This window comes from Mauremys reevesii, linkage group 11, assembly GCF_016161935.1.
Source record: "Mauremys reevesii isolate NIE-2019 linkage group 11, ASM1616193v1, whole genome shotgun sequence".
In the NCBI taxonomy this organism is placed as follows: domain Eukaryota; kingdom Metazoa; phylum Chordata; order Testudines; family Geoemydidae; genus Mauremys; species Mauremys reevesii.
In genome coordinates, this window is record NC_052633.1 from 27,461,352 (window position 1) to 27,478,017 (window position 16,666).

General features: G+C 42.8%; 1 long non-coding RNA gene across 1 annotated transcript in view; it reads right to left on the reverse strand.

Moving 5' to 3' along the window:
• Positions 1-3,881: 3,881 nt before the first annotated feature.
• Positions 3,882-16,666, reverse strand: part of LOC120374297 — a 56,262-nt gene continuing 43,477 nt past the window's right edge. The window contains exon 5 of the long non-coding RNA XR_005585990.1: positions 3,882-3,978. This is a non-coding gene — a long non-coding RNA (uncharacterized LOC120374297). The remainder of the gene's footprint in view (positions 3,979-16,666) is intronic.

Here is a 16,666-nt window from a genome sequence, read left to right on the forward strand (position 1 = left end):
AAAAGGAAGGAGGCAGTCTGTTCCTCTTGCTCAGCCTTCCTTCCTCCTTCCCTGCTCCCTTTTAGCAATGACTTCAACAGTGGGAGTGCATTGTCAACTTGCTCTAGTGATCTCTCTCCTGCCATCTATCTCCACCCTCTGATAAACAGAGGCTGGGGCCACCCTTCCTTACCCATCCTGGCTAATAGCCATTAATGGACTTAACCTCCATGAATTTATCTGTTGTGCCTACTAGTGCCTCATCTCTCTAAAAAAGAAAAAAAAAACAACAACAAAAAAACACCTCTCACTGAAGCCTGTTCACAGTCACCAAGAATCAGGTGGACCCAACTGGGTGGAGTCAGAATAGCCCATGAGCTACTCCTTCCATCACCTCACTCCTTAAGCCATTTGGCCTTTCCAATTATGGGTGTAGACATAATTGATCTGCTTTTATAGATCAGCTTATTGACTAAGAAGCCCAGTAAAACAGCTGAGCATTCAAGTGCCTGGAACTCTCTCTGCCTTATAGCGAGCAGTCAGGCTCCTAGAAAGAAGCATGAAAGTAATCTCCTTCCCCCTTGTCTGCACCCAGAGAGCAGCAGGGGGCCACTGGAAGAAGAGAAATAACCAATATATACTAATTTGTAAATGAGGGCATCATTAACTAGAGCATTTTACTAACAAATAGTGCAGCTACTTGAGCAGGAAATGAAAACGTACTTAACTACAGATCTATACAGGCAGCCTTTTCCCAAACTTTGTTAAACTGACACTTTATTGCCAGCATCTCTGCATAAAAGGGAACAGTGCTGCAATTGGAATTCAGTTTAATATCTAATGTAGCTCATTTCTTGGCATTTCATAACCAATGCTTAATATGCGAATAATGGTGTTAAGAGGTTTCTTTTGACATAGGAATAAGCTTTTACTACAACACAAGCTTCATCTAGTCCTCCTGAATTGGATTTGAAGTGTAATATGAAACCCAGCCTCCTACTCAAACTGTAGTGCTGTTAATTTCAGATTACAGCTAAGTGTATTTTAAAAATAAATCATGAGGAAGTGTCATTTGAGTAGCAGATGCACAGTCTATGCAATTCAGTTGATAGTGATTTAAAAAAAAATCACTGTCAGCAGTGGGACAAATTATATTTTCATGCTGTACTATACCACGCATGATCTGATGCTAGGTGAGGGAGAGATTTGTTTTCCTACCTTTTCTCTTTCTTACATAGGAAGAGATTCCCTTTTTTAGGCTGATTAACCAAACAGTAAATTAAGACAGGATTCATTTTTTTCTGGCTGATTATTCCATTTCTTTTTTAAATTCACTTCATGTTTGGAATCACCTTTTTTAATGAGGGCACCTGTAGAGCATGACTGACTGTACTATACTCAGTGTAACTTCAGGGAGATTCAGTTATAGTGATCAGTATCAGAGGGCCGTGTTGATGTCTTGCATCTGAAGGTATCACCACTCAAGCTCATGCTGCAGAGAACCTGTTAGTTAGTCTATAAGGTGCCACAGGATTCTTTGTTGCTTTTACAGTTATAGTGATGGGATTTAGATTAAACATGGTGTAGCACAGGCTTTGTCTATTAACACAATGGCCCATTTGAAAATACAGATATGAAGAAGATAGTATTCAAGAGACTGGATCCAAATTGTTTTTCCTTTTCTTCAAGGGCATGGGAAAATATTCTAAATAGCAGTAGAGTGAGATCTATGGAATTAACTTCAGTGTGAATACGAGACCTGTATGTCAAGTCAGTCTTGGGCTGCGTTATTGGAAACTACTCTTCATTTATGAAATTTACGCCCGGTAAATTGTCATTTACCTGTATACACTAACCCAAAATATCTTACATCTCCTTTTTCAATTTGCTTCAGCTTCATAAACATCCATATTTTCTCTCTCTCTCCCCTACATGAACAGATTGTGGCTCAATCTTAACAGCAGCAAGAGATGACCATTCTAATTCCCAAAAACATTACTCAAACTATCCTTTTTTGTATCAGTTAATACATTTTCACAAATGCCTTTAACTTGCCTGGAAAAGCTTTTTTTTTTTTTTTAAATTGCAAACCCATTATTTGCCTGTTGAATGAACGGAAATATGTACCTACTTTATTGACTGCCTTATCTAGGCATTTTATTACTGACAATGGATTTTGATGGAGGAGGAAACAAATGCAAAGAACCCAAGCTCCTAAAAGGCATGCAGCTGAATATTGTCTGAATATTGAGTGTAAAACTATGCTCATTGGCTTTATTGCATATTGCAAATGCCTGTCCTCAAAATCCATCATTGCACCTCCTGCTTAACCTACAAGATCCCAGCTATGTCTTGAATGGGCCAGACTACAAAACCTGTTGAACAAGGGCACATAGTCTAGACTAGTTTAAAAAAAAAAAAGTTCCCTTAATGCTTTAGCCCTTCGTCATCTAGTCAGACTGACAAATCAACTAACAGATAAAAGAGATGGCCCCTCACAGTAGCATGAGAAAGGCCTGCTGCCCCAAATGGCATCCTGTCAGTGGTATTTCAGTATAAGGCAGCATCATATTTAGACGAGCTGTTCTCAGCCATTCATTTATACTGATTAATAAAATGAAGCTTCGGGGGCATATTTATTTTCTCTCATCTTCCTGGCTAAACTAAATATATTTGGTCTGAGTATAGTAATCATATGTAACTGATTGCTACAGCAATGAATGTTGTTAACAACCTTAATTTATGCTTTTAGGGATTAGTCAATACCCTTCACCTAGTTTGTAGAGGCCAAGGCATCAGTTAAATGGTTCATCAGGATAATTAGGTTATCAGTGCCTTTAGTGCGTTTCCTTTTGATGTGTTTAAGAAGGGCAGATTTAATGGCAGCATAATCCATATGGTTGGTTTGCTACTTTTCACTGTTACAAAGCACATTGCCTTGGCTTAACGGTCAATTAACAATTCACGCATTTAGTCAGGTAATCCTAAAAGATCAAAGGTAAATTTCTGACTGAACCCATTCCAATTATTATGCTATAGGTCTATAATCCCGATTCCCATTTAACAGGCGTTAGAGCATTTTATCATACGTGCAATTTCTCACGTAAGATCATAGGCAGATGCAAGGCGTACATGTTTGTAAAGTAACCTATTGTCACAACAGTTTTTATACAGCACATTTAAAAAAAAAGACAATTCGTACCTTATCCTTAAGGAACTTTGGTGTTGATGTTGCTGCGACCATTGGGTGGTGGTTACAGTTGCAGCAGTTTTGCACATCCATTTTCCTGACATTCATTATGACCAGACTCAGCACATACAAAGCAGACAGAACACACTCAACCTACAGTGGATCACAACTGATGTTGGATTAATGGATTCTGCTGTGGTCCAGTTGCTCATGAATAAACGGACATTTTATGCTCCCCTGACCTTCCAGACATAGTACTGTAGTTGGAATTATGCTTAAATCACAGCTGCTTCTGCTTGAACTTATTTATTTGCAATAGCACCAAACGTGAATTGTTCAACAGACAGATGGAGGCTCACTGAGAAGATAATCCTCGGAATTCAGGGCACATCACTTTCGATGAAAGGAATGTCACTATATTTGCTTTCAGTCACTGCCCATTGTTTCACAGCCTGATCAAGAATTTCATGAGAGAGCCGGTGCGCATAATCCAGCACTATGGTACTTGATGAGCCTCTCTCATCCAGCTCCACTGTAATCAGTGAAGATTTCTCCCCCATGCATCCTTCACCACCTTCCCTGCTCCTCTCATCCAGGATAGTGTTTGAGCCTGGAAAAGCGTTCTTGGACTTGATGCATCCCATGGTACGTCTAAAAATGTAGCTGCAAAGGTTAGGTTAGCAGCATGTTCTGAACAATTGAAACAGTTTTCTTGATTGACGCACAGCTTTTATTTCTTACTGCAAGCAGTTCCAGCAACTTCGAAAGAATAAACTGTCCCTTTTGTGCCTCCTCACATCTACAGAGATCTGTCAAAATAATGTTTTGTATTATTTCAATTTAAGAAATTACATCATGCTTAATATTGAACAACAGTGTTACAATTGGAAGCTTAATTCACCATAGCAGGTTATAAGAGAAACATTTTGCACATACCAGCACGGAGATTTATAGTTGTTTTCATTAGTAAGATCCATCTATTACAGTTAATACAATTTTTTTTGGACTTATCAAGCAGGCCTTGAAAAGTTCAATTGCCAATTGTGAGAAGTGAATTGTAGGCTGTCTAGTGTCTGCAGAGTTTTGTTTTGTTTTGTTTTCTTTTTTTAATATTGATTTCCCAGCCCTGATCCATTACAGAGGTAGCCTACCAAGCACAAACTGATGTGCTCTCTTCCTGATTCTGTAAATAAATACAAGTTAACTGCAGTGGTTCTGCTGCTGCTCAGGAAAGCCAACAAGACCCTAGTTTTCACTGTTCTTCAGAGCCCATTGGACAGGAGGGACTCTGACAATACCGGTGTCACTTTGCTGTTGCTCAGGCAAACTATGCATAGAGGCAATCCCTGGGACTATTCCTGGGGAAGGAAGGCCACTGTAAAATAAAAAGCTTAGGGAAATAGAGAAGCAGCACCAAGCAGGCTGGCATAAGTGTAGCAGAGACTTCTGTCCTCAACAGGCAGGACAACGGTGGAGATAGGGAAGGGAGGAAGGGGTTGCTCTTCTTTCTGACTATCTAGAAGAGGGTTATAAATCTATCAAACACCTCCTAGGGCAGCATTACCCAGTGTGGGACAGAGAATGTTCAAGGGCTACCAGCTGGATAGATGCAAACCCATGGTGGAGGCTGTTCAGCTTTCAAAAGAGGAAGTGCTGTACTAGGCAAAAGCTAATACAGCCTCAAGCCAGGTTCCCGGAGAGCACTCTGGTAGAAATCCCAGCACCTCTCTCGACAGTAGGCTGGGGTCGGAGAGGGAGGAAGGGGAGTTGCGCTTCTCACTACAGCATTGCCTCTCTATCTGACTGGTTAGTGGGTGTCTGCTTTGAAAGCACCGATACCAAGACTCAGGAGAACTTCAGTGAATTCTAGTGTATGCCAATATGTTTACTAGGATGTGAAACAATTTCTCAGGCCATTTCCTCTGCACAGGCAAAGCAGAATCTCACACATTTGCCTGATTTCAGTTGGCATGAACTTGCTCATTGTCATGACGGATATAATTGCCAATGAGAATAAAGAGAGTGCCCACCCAGCATAGAAACCAGCTGTCCCTGCAGCTTATCCCAGTGATTAGGTACTAGGGCCAGCCAAAGTTCAACATTTTTCTGTAATTAGTCTTAAAAGAAAACCACAAGTAATCATGGCAGTGACTTATAAAGCCCTGTTCATTTGTCTTATACAGCACAGAGGAAATAGAGGATCCAGTCCTGCCACTTGATCTTTATAGGAAGATCCTTACAGCCAGAGTCCCATTTCTAAGTCGTTAGGGTCTGCCTGGGCACAAGAATTCATTCATGTGGATAAGATTACAGGACTGGGGCTGTGGTGAGATACTTTTAAGATGGAAATAGGAAGAGGCAAGAAGAGTTGTCTATTCGAATAAGAATTACATATAAAAGTTTCTTCAAGGTTTACCCACACAGGCCAGCCTGCAGACATTTTTATAGCCTATTCCATCCAGGCATTTTAACAATAAGTCAAGCAATTGAATTTCTCGAAAGACACATGTTGGCAATGTATTTTAGAATCAGAGACTAGTCACTAAGCCTATAAACTTAAATCTTACCATCATAAAATTTGTAATTTTACTAAACTCAGAAAAGAGCTATGAATCTCCAAAACAGACTGCTTACAGAGCGTGTTCATTATTAGGAAAACCAAAAAGGACAAGTTGATCCCCCGGTTTCACAAGAAGAAACCATACAGGCCTAAATAGGTCTATATAAGTGACATTTATACCCATTTCCCTCATCTATGTGCACTGGATAAACTGAAAATTCTTAGTCTACCTAGTAGCTATGAGCAGCTTTCATACACAAGATTTAGTGGTGCTACTATTTTCAGAGTCATTCAAACACCTGGATAATATTAATTTTGTCTTGGAAAGAATATCTTATACCCATCAAATTCTAATATCTACCATATAATTAAAAAAATACCCAATATTATGATTTCCACCTTGCAGCTGTTTTTCTGAAGCTGAACCATGGTAGAGAATAAAGAGAATTACTCAGGTAACATTTAACAATCCAGCATCATTGGTCACATAACGTGTGAACAAGGGTGATCCATGCATGTAGTTAAGGCTAAGGTTTTTTTTACGGATATTTTTAGTAAAAGTCATTGACAGGTCATGAGCAATAATGAAAAATTCATGGAAGCCTGTGACTTGTCCTTGACTTTTAATAAAAATAACCATGACAAAATGGGTGTGGGGGGGAGAAGGGGGCTGGGAGCTAGCTCCAGGGTGCCCTCTGCTGTGACTGGGAACTGCTGGGGTCCTCCCTGCTGCCCGCAGCAGCTGAAAGCTCTGGGGGTCTCTCTTGCCACCTGCGGTGACAGGGATACCCAATGCTGCCCGCAGTGGCTGGGAGCGTTGGGGGTCCCTCTTGCCACCCACAGTGGCCAGGAGCATGGTGAATACCCCATGGCCACCCGTGTTGCATGGGAGCAGCGGGGACTGCCCCAACCAGCGGGTCCCCCCTGCTGCCCAGGGCGGCCCAGAGCAGCGCAGGTTTCCCTGGTCGCCTGGGGTGGCCATGAGCAGCGGGGATTCCCCCTGCCACTCCTGGTGGCCAGGAACACCGAGGGAGCTGTGGGGCTCCCCACCTGCCACCCATGGTGGCCAGGAGCTGCAGGGCTACCCCACAGGTTGCTGCCTCCACATGTGAACACTGGCTGAAGTCACAGAGGTCTTTGGAACGCACAGATTCTGTGACTAAATTGCAGCCTTAGATATCGTATATTCGGACTTTCCAAAAGCCTTTGACAAGCTCCCTCACCACAGGCTCTTATCCCATGAATGCTTACTTTGCTTAAGAGGGAAGAGCCTCTCATGGATCAGTAACTGGTTAAAAGATAGGAAACAAAAGGTTGGAATAAATGGCCAAGTTTCACAGTGGAGAGGATCTGTTCAACATATTAATAAATGGTCTGGAAAAATGGGTAACAGGGAAGTGGCAAAGTTTGCAGATGATACAAAAATTACTCAAGATCGGTAAGTTCAAAGATGACTGCAAAGAGTTACAAAGGGGTCTCATAAAACCGGTGACTAGGCAACTGAATGGCAGATGAAATTCAGTGTTGATAAACGCAAAGTAATGCATATTGGAAAACATAATCCCAACCATACATATAAAATGATGGGGTCTAAATTAGCTGATACCATTCAAAAAAAAAAAAAAGATCTTGAGGTCATTATGACATCATAGTTCTCTGAACACATCTGTTCCATGTTCAGAAGCAGTCAAAAAAGTTACCAGAATGTTAGGAACCATTAAGAAAGTGATTGACGATAAGACAAGTTCTCATAATGCCACTATAAATCCATGGTACGCCCACACCTTGAATGCGGCATACAGTTCTGATCACCCCATCTCAAAAAAAAAAAATGTTCGAACTGGAAAAAGTAGAGAGAAGGGCAACAACAATGATTAGGGGTATGGAACAGCTTCCATATAAGAAGAGATTAAAAAGTCTGGGAACTGTTCATCTTAGAAAAGAGAAAATTAAGGGGGGGTGGGATATGATAGCGGTCTATAAAAACATGAATGGTGTGGAGAAAGTGAATAAGGAAGTGTTATTTACCTCTTTGTGACACACAAACCCGGGTCACCCAATGAAATTAACAGGCAGCAGGTTTAAAAAACAAAGACGTACTGCTTCACACAAAACACAGTCAACTTGTTGAACCTGTGGCCAGGGGATGCTGTGAAACCCAAAATTATAATGGGGTTCGAAAAAAAGTTCATGGAGGATAGGTCCATCAATGGCTATTAGCCAAGATAGTCAGGGCTGCAACCTCATGCTCTGGGTGTCCCTAAACCTCTGACTGTCAGAAGCTGGGAGTGGACAACAGGAGGTGGATCACTCAATTGTCCTGTTCTGTTCATTCCCACTGAAGCAGCTGGCATTGGCCACTGTCGGAAGACATGATACTGGGCTAGATGGACCATTGGCCATTCTGGGTCAGACCATTTTTACGTTCTAATAAATTTGGGGTCAGGAACTTGATAGTTCGCAAGCTATATCCAAGCCAGTTTGATACACAAAGTCATTACAATAAGCAGTGTCCCCACGCCCAAAACCCCATCCCCCTGCCATGTCACTCTCAGTTGTGATTTAATGTATTACAAGACCAAGCATGACAGTCTTTAGACTTGGCCAGGAGGGTGAATGTTAGCGATGTAAAGGAAACAAGTGGCTGGTTGGTGGGAGATTTGGTAGGAATACCACTGGAATATTTTGCACACTTAAAATGCAGTAAACTACAGATGATGTAATAAATGTTTTAGGACAGAAAAGCCAACCTGTTTATCTAGTATTCTGTCCCAGTGTAATTTGTCAGAAGCAAGAAAAGTGTTACTATTTCTTAGAAACAAAACCTCTATCAGCACTGTAAAAGCATAAAACCAAAGCTGGTTATTGCCCTCTCCTACTTGGAAACACTAAGCTCCTCGGTATAATCAGGTCTCTCTACACTTAAATATACATGCTATTATACCCCAATATTTAAAGCCAGAGGTGTGTGTGTTTACTGTAATGTTATGGCATATTTTATAGAAAACAATTAGAATTAGGCATACTAGCAATGCGTTTCCATTGCTATGATTCATCCTCAGCTTTTTCCTTTCTTCCACCTGTAGGTCTCTCCCTCCATCACTACCTTCCTTCCTCATATTTTTCACTCCCACAGTGGCCCCACAATCACTGTTCTCTCCCTCGGCCTCTGATCTCCAACAAGTTGAGCCACTCCCAGGCCACACTCTTCAGAGGGCAGAAAGAAGAGATAGCAGGTGCCTCTGCTTTCTAGCTTCATTCTTTCTGTGTTCCTTTGAGTTGGTTGGGTCAGAGTGTTAGCGCGCAACTGCTGGCTTTCTCTAAACATCTCTGAGTACCTATCGGGGCATGTTGGTGCTTCCTGAATGTTCAGGTCAGTTTTTGCAACGCTCTTTGCTCTCACTAAGTCAGGAGTGCAGCTGGTCAGAAAATTTTAATAATTTTTTTGTCAGAAAAAACTGTTTCAATTAAACTGAAGTTGTGTGAAGTCATATTGATTTTGATGCAGTTTCCGATAGGGTAAATATTCTGAAAAAAAAACACCTTCATTTTGGAAAATTTTGTTTTGGATTTTTAAAATGTTTTTTTCCTTCATTAATTATATTTTTTATAAAATATTTTCCAGTTAATGACATGTCAGTAGTAGCAGTGCATAATGTAGCAGTCACTACAGTGTGGACATGCCATGAAATATAAAAATAAAGTTTTCCAGGAATTCCCAAAATATTCACTTTTGTTCCAATGCAGAGTGAAAACAATACCTGAAGAGTCTCCCAGGAAACAGAAATTCTGAGTTTTAATCAGGAGTCACAAGCACTGTGCTCCACTCTGCACCAAAAAGTGTCAGCCATGAATTTATATGCACAGCTGTGGTCCTCAGGAGAGTGCAAAGAAAATTTCCCAGTTAGTGGTAATTTACACAGAGTAGAGATCTGCAATTCTGCTATAAGGTTAGGTTCTTGCAGCGCCTGAGCCATGAGTTTCCAACCTTTGCCCTAACACTTCATTAATTGAACTAGCAAAATTCAGAGAAGGGAAGGAACTAGTTTCTAATCTGCAGGATTATAAAACTCTGTCATCCACACCCAATCAAGTTCAACATCCAAAAACATATCTTGCATCAAAGAAAGAGGCTGTAATGCAGCTGAGGTTTAACCGTTGGGATTCAACATCTTCGTTCTCATAGACTTTAAGGTCAGAAGGGACTATTATGATAATCTACTCTGATCTGCACAACGCAGGCCACAGAATCTCACACACCCACTCCCTGTAACAAACCCCTAACCTATGTCTGAGTTACTGAAGTCATCAAAAGGTTTAAAGACCTCAAGGTGCAGAGAATCCTCCAGCAAGTGACCCGTGCCCCATTCTGCAGAGGAAGGCGATAAACCTCCAGGGCCTCTGCCAGTCTTCCCTGGAGGAAAATTCCTTTCCGACCCCAAATATGGCGATCAGCTAAACCCTGAGCACGTGGGCAAGACTCACCAGCCAGCACCCAGGAAAGAATTCTCTGTAGTAACTCAGATCCCATCCCATCACAGACCATTGGGCATATTTACCTGCTAATAATCAAAGATTAATTAATTGCCAAAATTAGGCTATCCCACCATACCATCCCCTCCATAAACTTATCAAGCTTAGTCTTGAAGCCAGATATGTCTTTTGCCCCCACTACTCCCCTTGGAAGGCTGTTCCAGAACTTCACTCCTCTGATGGTTAGAAACCTTCGTCTAATTTCAAGTCTAAACTTCCTAGTGTCCAGTTTATATCCATTTGTTCTTGTGTCCACATTGGTACTAAGCTTAAATAATTCCTGTGCCTACCTGATATTTGTCCCTCTGATATATTTATAGAGAGCAATCATATCTCCCCTCAGCCTTCTTTTGGTTAGGCTAAAGAAGCCAAGCACTTTGAGTCTCCTTTCATAAGACAGGTTTTCCATTCCTTGGATCATCCTTGTAGCCCTTCTCTGTACCTGTTCCAGTTTGAATTCATCCTTCTTAAACATGGGAGACCAGAACTGCACACAATATTCCAGATGAGGTCTCACCAGTGCCTTGTATAACGGTACTAACACCTCCTTATCTTTACTGGAAATACCTCGCCTGATGCATCCCAAGACTGCATTAGCTTTTTTAACGGCCATATCACATTGGCAGCTCATAGCCTGTGATCAACCATTACTCCGAGGTCCTTCTCCTCCTCTGTTACTTCCAACTGATGTGTCCCCAATTTATAACCGAAATTCTTGTTATTGATCCCTAAATGCATGACCTTGCACTTTTCATTATTAAATTTTCATCCTATTACTATTACTCCAATTTACAAGGTCATCCAGATCTTCCTGTATGATATCCCTGTTCTTCTCTGTATTAGCAATACCTCCCAGCTTTGTGTCATCCGCAAACTTTATTAGCACATTCCCACTTTTTGTGCCAAGGTCAGTAATAAAATGATTAAATAAGATTGGTTCTAAAACTGATCCCTGAGGAACTCCACTAGTAACCTGTGTTTGTACAGCACCTAGCACAGCACAGTCTTGGTCCATGACTAGGGCTCCTAGGCACTATTGTCACACAAACAAATACAGGCCTAGTCCTGATGAAGCTAAGGAACAGCGAGTACAATTTTTAAAAACACCTGAGTAATTTAGGAGCCTAAGTCCCATTTTCAAAAATGATTCAGGCGCTTTTAAAAAATGTATCCAATACCTCTGTGTGAAGTAAGTTTATAAAAAAAGCGTAGGTCATAATGTTGTTAAACTCAGCACAATGGGCCACATAGTTGTAAGAAATCTCAGGGCTTGTCCTCACAGGAAAGTTTTATTAGTTGTAACATTATTTAATTATACTGATATATGGGTATAAATCCAGTGTGGACATTCTTATTCTAATTGACAAGTGGCTTTTTTCAATTTAACTTAACTCCCTTTCTAAGCAGTATCAACTACACTGAAAGAAACCACTCATACAGAATTAGGTGTCTACACAGGAGGTATGATAACTGGCTTAGCTAGATCGGTTTAGATCCACGCCTTAGTTTATACCAGTATAATTTTGCTGTTTAGATAAGCCCTTAACCTTGGCCCCAACATTTTGAGAGACTGTTTCCTAGCGAAGTGGTGAAGGATTGCTTAAATTAAGGCCAAAGCAGAGAGTTGAAAGGATTTGTTTGCCCACTTCTGTGATGAATCTTCTCAGGTGACCTTGCTGCCTGCTAATGGCAGCCTATCATCACAAGCAGCATCTTAGGGCATGTCTGCACTACTAACTTTTGCTGCCACAAGTTATGTCAGCATAAAGTTGCCAGAGTTAGCATTATCACTTGTACACGTGCATACTTGGCTCCCTGCGTCAGTGCTGTGCGTATTCACCAGGAGTGAATGTGTCAATGCACAGTACAGTGCATTATGGGTAGGTCTCCCAGTGTGAAACTCACCACCATCCAGCACACTGTGTTTTGGGAAGTTTTGTTTCTGCCCCACCATGCACTGCCAAGTCACACATGGGTGATTAGGAGCAAGGGGTCAATTTCCCATCATGCAACTTTCCTCATCCCATAGTGTCATCTATATCCCATAATTTTCATGTTTTTTAAAAATCCATGTATCCACACAACCTTCCTCGCTGTCTGCCATCTCTGACAGACGCAAGGACCCTGCACAGCTCTGCACTACTATCATGACCGTTGCAAGCACAGGACACACAATCCTCCTGTATTTGCGGAGCTGCAAGAACCACAAAATCAGCAGGGAACATGGTGATTTTTGTGCAGGAAAGGTTGCCTCAGCCCTCCAGCCCAGGGCCACCAGAAGGAGAGTTGCACTGACAGTGGAGAGGCGAGTGTCAATCACCCTGTGGAAACTTGCAACACCTGATTGCTACCAGTCAGTGGGAAATCATTTTGGAGTTGGAAAATCCACTATGGGGGGCCACTAATCATCTCCTCCTATGTAGGACTTGGCAGTGATAGACGGCACACACATCCCTATTCTGGCATCAGACCACCTTGCCACAGAGCACATAAACAAACATGGCTACTTTTCTACAGTTATGAAAGCATTGGTGGATCACCACTTCAATTACAATGTTTGCTGGTGTCAAAGTTAGACTCAGGAATCAGAGTTTGTCTGACCACTCTGTTTTATTAGCACAGCGCTCTGCTAATAACACCCAGATAATGTGAACACCATGCAAGACACAAACTATCTTATTTATACAGATAAAAGGGCGAGAACTTAAGATAACAAAGGAAGCAGAATCTGATAAGTTTACATGGGCTAGACATGCATATCTTATTTCCTTACTATTATTGATCTTCTGTTATGTTTCGCCATTAGCACCATTGTTTATGCCTAATGTTTCTTTTCCTGGCACCTGTATTTCAACATTTCTAATTTCTGCTTAAAGGTACATACAACATTTCTTTAATCCATTCTTATTTTTACAATATAATTCATTCTACTTTCACACTGGTCAGGGCAGGGGCATGACGCATGCATCTTTAAGAACACAACACTTTTCAGAAAGCCACAAGCAGGGGCTTTCTTCCATGACTGGCAGATTACCATTGGCGCTATTGAAATGCCAGTAGTGATCCTGGCAGACGCAGCCTACCCCTTACTCATGAAGACATACACCAGCCACCTTAACAGCACCAAGGCTCATCCAGTGCAGTATGACAGTCAAATGTGTTTTTGCTAGATTGAAAGGGTGATGGTGTTGTTTACTCATACGATTTACTCCGGGAGCACAGAATTCATATGGGCCGCATATTTCTGTGCCCCTCCATACAAACATGCAAAAGAAATCGGCAGGGGTAGACATGCCTTTTCCCTGGCAGCACGTCTGTTCCAGTGTGCCTGGAGAGCCTGAGGCCTAGTCTGCACTAAAACGTTAGGTCGAAGGAGGCCACCTTATGTCGACATGTTAATGTATGTTCTACACTACTAGGTCCTTTACACCGACCCAAGTTGGCTCTAATGTTGACTTCTGTAATCCACATCTGTAGAGGTATAGCGCTTAGTTCGATTTTCATGGGTCGACTGCGAGGTAGTACAGACCCAGCGTTGTGTAATTTGACTTAATTGGCCTCCAGGTGGTGTCCCACAATGCTCATCTGTGACCTCTCTCAACTATGCTGCACTGCAGCCAGCTATACAGGAAACAGCCCCTCCCCTGCTAAAGCCCCAGGAATTTTTGATTTCCCATTTCCTGTTTGATCAGCATTGGGAGCATGCCAGCTTGAGCACAGCTGATCATGGAGACTACACGCCCCAAACGTGCTCCAGCCTGGTCTGCACTGGAGATGGTGGATCTCATTGCTGTGTGGGGAGAAGAGTCTGTGCAGGCAGAGCGCCAATCCAGCAGAAGAAACACTGACATCTGTGCAAAGATCGCTCGTGGAATGGGGGAGAAGGGCTACATGAGGGACACACAGCAGTGCCGTGTGAAAATAAAAACTTCACCAAGCGTACCACAAGGCAAGGGAGGCGAACAGTCGTTCTGGTGCTGAACCCCACACATGCCAGTTCTACAACAGTTGCATGCAATTCTCGGGGGTGACCGTACTAGCACCTCCACAAGGAACGTGGACACCTCACAAATGTGAGAGTCTAGGCGACAACAAGGAGGACGGTATGGTGGATGAGGAAGAGGAGGAGGAGGAGAATGAGAGACAGGCGAGCAATGGATCCATTCTCCGCAAGAGCCAGGAAATATTTTTAACCCTGGAACTCTGTGGGTCGCAGCACATCATGGTGACTGACCGTGATGCCGGGGAAGGCATCTCTGAATATACAGTTAAAGTTCAGTTGAACTTTAGCAGGCACACACATTCAGTGGTATTACAGGTTTACTGTGAAGAAAAAGTGAGGTGCTGTGGTTCTCTGTTTACAAGAGGCCGCTCCAGCTACGCAGAGGGTAACCCCTAAGAAAAGACTCTTTATATGGACTGGGATAGCCCAGAAATCCTCCATGGATATCTCTAGGAAACTTTAATGGAGGTACTCTGCAATCCTTTGCAGGAGTTTCTGGGCAGGGCAGTCTTATTTCTTCCACCATGGTAGGACACCTTCCCCACAACTCCTGAATTAATTCTGCTGGCATCATTGCGGTACACAGCATATCAGCATAAGGACCGGGTCTATACCCAGATGCTTGCAGCATCTCCTTCCTTTCTGCCTCTGTTACCCTCAGGAGACTGATATCTCATCGGGTTGCCTAGGGGAAACGGGGGACGTTCTCATTAAGAGTGCTCTTACAAGGGAGGGGGGGCATGTAGACCCACCCCACCCCACCCCCATTCCAGATCGCCAAACCACGTGGCCGCTAATGTGCCTTTACTGTGCTCAGCCTGGGTCGGCAATTAGTTTAAAGTGGTTGATAGAGGACTGGGGCCTCACATGAGCGATTCCGCAATTTGGGAGTGAGAACATTTCCCCCCGCCCCATTCATAAACAGGTTCCTGTAGTGCTATAGAGAGGGGCCATTGTTCGACTAGCTACCTCTACTGCCAACATGAGCCTGCCACAAACGTCATTAAAAGTGCGGTCACCCATGACCTGGGGGGTGGTGGTGGGAGAAGAGGGGCCACTCACCATGGCTGGAGCAGCAAAATGGCACAGTGAATAGTTACGGAAAAAGAGGTGCTTTTTTTTAAAATAATGAAAACAGCCTTGCTATGGAAACATTTTATTTCTATGCAGTGGCTCCTTTATTTTTCCCCTCCCATGACTGACAGCTGGAAATGTGTCATCAACACCTGAAAGTAGACTTTCGCTGATTAGAAGGAGAAAGAGAATGCGGGAGGACATGTGGCCTGCATTGGACAGGAGGTCAGACTAGATGATCATAATGGTCCCTTCTGACCTTAAAGTCTATGAGTCTATATTCACTGAGATAATGAATGCCTCTGAGACAGCTGACAGAGCTGAGAACATGGAGGATTTCACTATCCGAGAAGTTAGAAATGGACATGGAGAGCAGGAAAGCTTCCAGTGAGCAAGAGTGTGTGGCGCAGGATGAGATGCTTCTGATTATGAGGGACCAAGCAGACATGTTGAGGCATCTGGTTAAACTGCAGGAACAGACGCAGATGACCTCTGCAGACCCTGGTGGACAGCCAGCCAGCATTGCCTGGTGCAGGATCACTCTCCCCGAAGTGTTCTATAAGGCATGGGTGAAAAGTCCATTATCCCTTTCACTTAACTCAGGGGGACGGTACAAGGAACAGAAGGCGCCCATTCATAGACCTTTGATGGTCTGGAATGAGTTATGTTACACAGCTGAAAATGTTTCTCTCGTTCTAACTTTACAACCCCTTTTCCCCAAGATTACCTTTTTCTTTTTTCTGTTCTTTATGTTTGTTAAATAAAGTAAATTGATTTGAGAAATAAACACTCTTAACGGAGTAGAAGCAGTGGGCTTGGGCAGGGGGTTGGCTTTACAGGGACAGTGATGCAAGCCAGGTGAAGGTTTGGGAAAGCACAATGCAGACAAGCAGCTCACATTACTGTGACTCATTATTGAAACTGCTTTTCAAAGCCTCGTGGATACGCAGCGACCCTTGCTGTGCTCTTCTTATTGTCCTGGTATCTGTCTGCTCAAAAATGACTGCCATGTGATCTGTCTCAACTGCCCACCCCTACGGCAAATTTTCCCCTTTTATTTCACAAATATTATGGAGCACACACCAGGCAGCTATAACCGGGGGGGGGGGGGGAGGGAAATGTTCTTTTCTTTAAGGTCCAACCAACTTCTCCAGCACCCTTTTAAACAACCAAAGGCACATTCAACCACCATTCTGCACTTACTGAGCCTATAGTTGAACCGTTTCTTATGGCTGTCTAGACGGCTGGTGTATGGCTTCATGAGCCATGGGAGCAAGGGATAGGCTGGGTCCCCCAGGATAACTATAGGCATCTCAACGTCATCAGT